General features: G+C 42.7%; 1 pseudogene; it reads right to left on the reverse strand.

Annotated features, from left to right (window-relative positions):
- Positions 1 to 412: 412 nt before the first annotated feature.
- LOC102754928 lies at positions 413 to 671 on the reverse strand (annotated as a pseudogene).
- Between the last annotated feature and the right edge of the window lie 6,156 nt (positions 672 to 6,827).

Raw genomic sequence — 6,827 nt, forward strand, 5'->3', positions numbered from 1 at the left:
GGGGGGGAGAGGTCCCTCAACCTGGCCTGCACCCTCTCACAATCTGGGACCGCTGGCTCCTGACTGCTCCCCTGCTTGCCTGATCATCCCTAACTCCTCACCTGCCTGCCTGTTCGCCCTAAACCCTCTGCTTGCCTGCCTGATCACCCTTAACTTCTCACCTGCCTGCCTGATCGCTCCTAACCACTCTACCTGCCTGCCTGATTGCCCCTAACTGCCTCTGCCTTGGCCCCTGCTGCAAGGGCTTTATCTGGAAGAATGTCCGGAATGACGCCTAGGTCGTTCAGCTGTCTGGTCTAATTAGCATATTACGCTTTTATTATTATAGATTATTTTTACTCAAAGTCTTTTTATTATAGTACGTGGATTGGGACTGATGGGATGGGGTAGATGTGGGCAACAATTGCCCTGATTAGCATCGGATGCCCATCTTGATAGCCATGTATATGCTAAAGGTGCTGCCACTTTGCATCATGGCTTTCCCAATGCCGCCAATCAGCTCCTGAACCCACATTCCAATCCTGAAACAGGAAAATGTGCCAAAGAGCACCCCAGCCATCATGCCCACGACGCAACCCATCACAAAGCCCATCTTCACGCTGTCGAAGCAGCTTGGCTGAAACTGTCCATAGGGACCCATGGCCACTGGCATCTCGCTTGCGGCCTCAATCGCTCAGCGCTATGTTTCTTTCACATGGAACACGATGGGTAGCGTGCTGGTGGTCTGTGTAATTTTAGAATATTGGTGAAAATATTTATATTAATATACACTTTGAAATCCCCCAGAGGCAAAGACAATGACCTTTTATTGTGATTCTAAATCCAGTTTAGAATATTAAATTGCGCCGAAACCGGTTTGGCTCAGTGGATAGAGCGTAGGCCTGCGGACTGAAAGGTCCCAGGTTCGATTCCGGTCAAGGGCATGTACCTGGGTTGCGGGCACATCCCCAGTAGGAGATGTGCAGGAGGCAGCTGATCAATGTCTCTCTCTCATCGATGTTTCTAACTATCTCTCTCCCTTCCTCTCTGTAAAAAATCAATAAAATATATTTTTTAAAAAAGAATATTAAATTGCATATGTCATAATCGGTTCTTTCTTAAGTGGCCAAGTCATGGCATGCAACACACAAACTCAGAAGTCTGCTACATCGTACTGAAATCAGCCAGATTAATCTTAGGCAAAGTTGGAGGGTGGATGAAGTTTTGTCTTGAGAGTTTCCCATCCTATAAAATTTTTTTTTATCTTCTTCAGGTACTCAGAGCTCTTAAGCATCATTTCCTACATGATACCCTCTGTTGTCTCTATCAGCTACACTTGAGAGTGAATTAATTATGGGCATATTTTCTCATGAAGATTTATGACCAAGGAAATCGCTTGGTACCAGTGGTGTATTGGTTTATACTTTACAACTGGCTCTCTGGGAATGGGGGTGGAGGAAGGCCTGATTTGTAGCGGTTGTCAATTTCTGTGGTATAAATACTCCCACAGTTGCTGATTTTAAGCTACCAATATGACGTCAACCACTTTGTAAAATTCCTGAAAATTTGACAGCTCTCTCAAGCCAATGTAACCTGCTCCAGTATACAGGTCTGCCACAGTCCTGGGATGGTTTCTGATTGCCTCCAGGATAAAAGCCAACTTCTCTGGCTTGATATTTAAGGGCAGGGGATGATCCAAATCTCATGGGCTCCAATCCTTATGCAGTTTGGAGGTCCTCTTTAAGAACAGTCATACTCACTTAATAATATAACATTGGGTACAAAAAGGAATAATTATTTGGAATGAGAAAAGAAAGCATAACAAATTACAAACGTTAAAAAGCTGACAAATACCAGAAACATCACAAAACTTGAAAATAAAATCACATAATACATTTGAAAGATCTTTCCATAGACTTGCTTTGGCTCTGTACATTTTAAACCTTGTTTCTTGTCCACTACCCACACACTTGTGGTGCCAGGTGCCCCAAGACATGATCATATTGCCATATGCCTGCTGGCAGTGGGCCATAGGCACATTCTTGGGAGCCCTTCCTACTTGGGATGGCTGGCAGTGACCTAACCATTTGTGGAAGTGATTGCAAACCATGTAAGGATATCTGAAACCCAGCGAAATGAATCTCCAACTCAACTTCCCCTTAGCTGGGCCCCCCAAATGCCTGTGGCCACTCCAGTGCCACTGAGCACACGGGAAGTATGTCAGTCAGGGTTAGATCTTTGGCAGCTGTGGGACCTGGTGGACGAGTCTGTGGGCTGCTGCCACTGTGTCTGTTGTTGAGCGGAAGTTGTTACAGTCAGCAGTTGGGGAGGAGAGCCGAACATGGGAGATCCGGTGGCAGCCCAGTGCCATCCAAGTGGGGGATCGGATCAGTGACACTACTGCGTGTGAGTTGCCATGGTGCCTGGCACCCTGGACTAACCTTCAGAACTTCAAAAATAGGACTGCTGGTTCGCATCTGCCTCCCACAACATGTCTTTAGTGGCCAGTGCTAACCTGGAACCATACAGGCAAAAAAACACACACACACACACACACACAAAGAAACATAGTCCAGTTTAGCTAAGTTGATGCAGAACTAAGCTATTACAGGAAGTGTGAGGGAGGGGACACTGGAATGGAAAGAGATGGTGTTTTTCACTGATTGCAGCTTAAGCATTTTACTTTTGCAAATTTAAACATGTGGCTATGCAAACATGTTGCTAGGACCTTTCCTTAAGCTTCATTAACTTCATGATAAATCCATCCTGGTAGAGTCATAGAGTCAGTAGCATCGAGTTCCAACCCACCTCTAAACCTTACACACACACACACACACACACACACACACACACTGAGCTCTATGTACCAGGCATATTCTAGGCACTGGGGGTCCAGAAGTGACCAAAACTGACAAAAATCCTTTTTCTGGTGGTGAGGTGGAGTAGATGAAACAAAGAAACATTTTTGTAATGGTGATACATGCTCTGGAGGAAAGTAAAGCAGAGAAAGGAAGCTAGGGAGTGGGAGTGTGCTGGGAGGAATTTTTTGGGTGGTTAGAGAAGATCTTAACGAGGACACTGAGCACAAATCTGAAGGAGGGGAGGGAAGTAGCCACAGGGCTATCTGGGACATAATGTCCCAGACCAGGGAATTGGCCCAAAGTCCCCCAGCCAAGTGAATTGAGCTTGCTTTGTTCTAGCAGAGCAGCTCAGTGATCTATGGCGAGTGGTGGGAGAAGAAGGCAGACATGTGGGTGAGGGTGGTTCCTGCAGGGCCTGGTGAGCGATTAGTCTTTCACTTGGAGAACGAGGAGTGACATGATGGAGGACAGAAATGGCCTTAGGGGGTCCAATTGGGAGGCCTTCACAGTAATTCTGACCTGAACCTTCTGCTCCCATCACCAGTGACAGTTTGCCCAACACACCCTTTTCCATTTGCTTTGTTTTTTTAATCCTCATCCACCCGGATTGTGCTCCCTGTTTCCTCTTCTCATTTAGATCAACTTTGATTTCAATTTTGTTTTTTAAATTTGATAATATAATTTTAGGTTTGCAAGATTGCCTCCTGAACCTGATAAAGATGGCAGATGGCCTGGCCAGTGTGGTTCAGTGGTTGAGCTTTGACCTATGATCATGGTTCGATTCCCAGTCGGTCAGGGCACAACCCCAGGTTGATGGCTCAATCCCTGTGTGAGGCGTGCAGGAGGCAGCCAATCAATGATTCTCTCTCATCATTGATGTTTCTATCTCTCTCTCCCTTCCTCTCTATTATCAAGAAAAATATATATTAAAAAAAGATGGCAGATGAATTGCTTATGTGACAAGGTGTTTTCAAAAAGGAAGACTAGTATCTCCTTATCAGGGGCTGGACTAATACTTGCCTGCCCCACCTTGCTCACCACATTTTAGTCCTGGTTCTGCAAGCCCCCAAGGATATTACAAAGGGGTAATTAGTCACTTTACAGTGGAGAAACCTGGTAGACAGCAGACCCCACCTTAACCACTTTTCAAAGTTAACCTCACCAGGAATGGGAGAAGCTGACTTCATGATCCTCCTAACGTGCTACCGCGAGAAGCACACAAGATCTCATGTGGTATTCCCATCCAAAAATGCCAAACTCAATCTAATCATTAGAAAACATCAGAAAAAACCATCCCATCCAATGTTGCGCAGTGGTTGAGCATGGACCCATGAACCAAGAACTCATTGGTTCAATTACCCATCAGGGCACATGCCCTAGTTGTGGGCTCAACACAGTAGGGGGCATGTGGGGGGTAGCTGATTGATGTTTCTCTCATCTATGGTTCTATCTTTCTATCCCTCTCCCTTCCTCTACCTCTAAAAATCAATAAAAACATACTTAAAAAAAGAAAACACCAGACAAACCCAGATTGAGGGACCTCCCATAACATAACTGGCCTGTACTCTTCACAGCTGTTGATGTCAAGAAAGGCAAAGAAGGCTGAGGAACTGTTTCAGATGAAAGGAGACTGGAGAGACATAGCAACTAAATGCCTTGTGTAGTACTCTTGGTTTGGGTCCTGGACTGGAAAAAGTGCTAGAAAGGACACAATTGGGACAGTGGGAAAATTTGACTATGAGCTGTAGATTGAATAATAGTATTATATCAACATTAAATTTCCTGATTCTTGTGATTGAACTGTGGTTATGTAAGAGAATGTTTGTATTCTTGTGAAATACACTCTGAAGTTTTAAGGGGGTAGAGTTGTATGTTAAACTTACTCTCATAAGGATCAAAACTATCTATATTTACCTGCATTTATCTACATCTATCTATCTACCTATTGAGAGGATGATAAAACAAATGTGGTAAAATGTTAACAATTGAATTTGGGTGAAGGGGATATGTGGTATTATTTGTACTATTTTTACAACTTTTCTATAAATTTGAAATTATGTCACAATAAAACATTATTTTGTATTGACATTATTTTTAAAAGGTAGCTACAATTTTAAACTTGTAGATTAGGGGAGTGGAGACTGGAGCATTATTTATAGCAGGCATCTCTTTTGCTTTCAAAATAAGCACAAGTGTTATCAAATAGTCATCTTTCTGCAACAACAGGGAGGGTAAATCATTAATTTCTGATAGCTTTGAACTTGCAGTTTCCATTTGCATCTTAACTCCACTAGTTCTGTTAGAGGGGGCAATAAATAAGGTACAAATAGTTATAAGTTAAAATGATCAACCTGTTTATCTTTAATTGCTTGAACAGACAGAAATGCACAAGAAAATTACTTGATGTAAGAATAGCATGCTATTAAAAAGTGAAGTGCTGCCCTAGCCGGTTTGGCTCAGTGGGTAGAGCATTGGCCTGCGGACTGAAAGGTTCCAGGTTTGATTCCGGTCAAGGGCATGTACCTGGGTTGCGGGCACATCCCCAGTAGGAGGTGTGCAAGAGCCAGCTGGTTGATGTTTCTCTCTCATTGATGTTTCTAACTCTCTAGATAAATAAAAATAAAATAAAGGAAAATTAAAAAAAAAGCGAAGTGCTGTGCCGGGTGGGTACTGAAAACATTAGGGGGAACACTTCGTAAAATATATGATTGTTTAACCACTATTCTGTACACCTGAAGCCAATACAAAATAATGTTGAAAATAAACTGTAATTGAAAAAAGTAAAAAATAAAAATAAAAATTTAAAAAAGCGAGTGCCTCCATATACAGGCACTGTATATACTCCATATACAGTACTGCATAGAATTTAGCATAGGGTTTTGGATATAAATAAATAAAAGTCAATTCCCAACCTTGGTTGCACATTGGAATAAAAATTCTGGGGAATTTTTAAAATGCTGATCTCACCCCAAATTTTTTTCCAGGAAGGCACTTTACTTACCAGTTTATTATAAAAGATACAAATCAATAGCCAGATGAAGAGGTACATAGGGAGAGGTCAGGAAGGGCCCCCAGCACAAGAACTTCTGTGTCCACGAAGACACACCGGCATATGTGCGAAAGGAACTCTCACTCACTTCTCAAACAATGGTAACCCTTGTGGACAACTTTTGTTTCACCTAATGGCAATATGTGTTATGTAACTAGGCTGGGTAAATCAAAATCATGAACTTTGGGGAACCGATATAGGGTTAAGCCTCGGACTGACCTGTTGGCAAAGTCACAAACAAGTCCCAGCTTAGAGGGCACAGTCCTCTTAGCATAATTAGGCTTGACCTTATGACACTCCCCAGATCTTATCTGGGAAGCTAATGGGCTGAGGGAAGTGCAGGAAGTGTAAGGATGGTCAAAACAAGTGAAACTCACAAGAACTGTGAAACTATGGTAACCACTACCTTGTTTACCTCTGACTATGAAAGCTTGGTGAGGCCTGAGCACCCTCTTGAGTTGGACTTACCTGCCTGGCCCCCAATATTCCCAAATTATCTCGTGTCTTTTCTGTTTCATTTGTGTGTGGCTGATCTTCCAGATCCTGAACCCTGAACATTTAGCAAATTGGGTTGTATTATATAATTTGGGCAAAAGAAAGTCTTTACACAATAAATTTTCTTGAGAATTTGCAATAATCCCTTTAGCTTTAAGATAACCTGGAGAAATCACTATTAAAGGGATATTTTATAACTCTGAGTTATAAAGTAAATAATAGATTATAATATAAAAATAATTTCATTTAGAGAATCATTAACTAGGAAAGGATAAAAACGACTCTAAGACATCATGGCTGAGTGAACAAAAGGAAGAGGTTGGAATTATTAAAACTTAGAAACTTAGATGAGGGGACTGGGATCCAGACCTCAGGGGAGCGATGCAGCCTCCTGGGGCTGCTATCTCTGGGGTTGAGGTGCAGTGACAATGAAGTGGGCTCAG

Source organism: Myotis davidii, unplaced genomic scaffold (genome assembly GCF_000327345.1).
Source record: "Myotis davidii unplaced genomic scaffold, ASM32734v1 scaffold604, whole genome shotgun sequence".
NCBI classification, from domain to species: Eukaryota; Metazoa; Chordata; class Mammalia; order Chiroptera; family Vespertilionidae; genus Myotis; species Myotis davidii.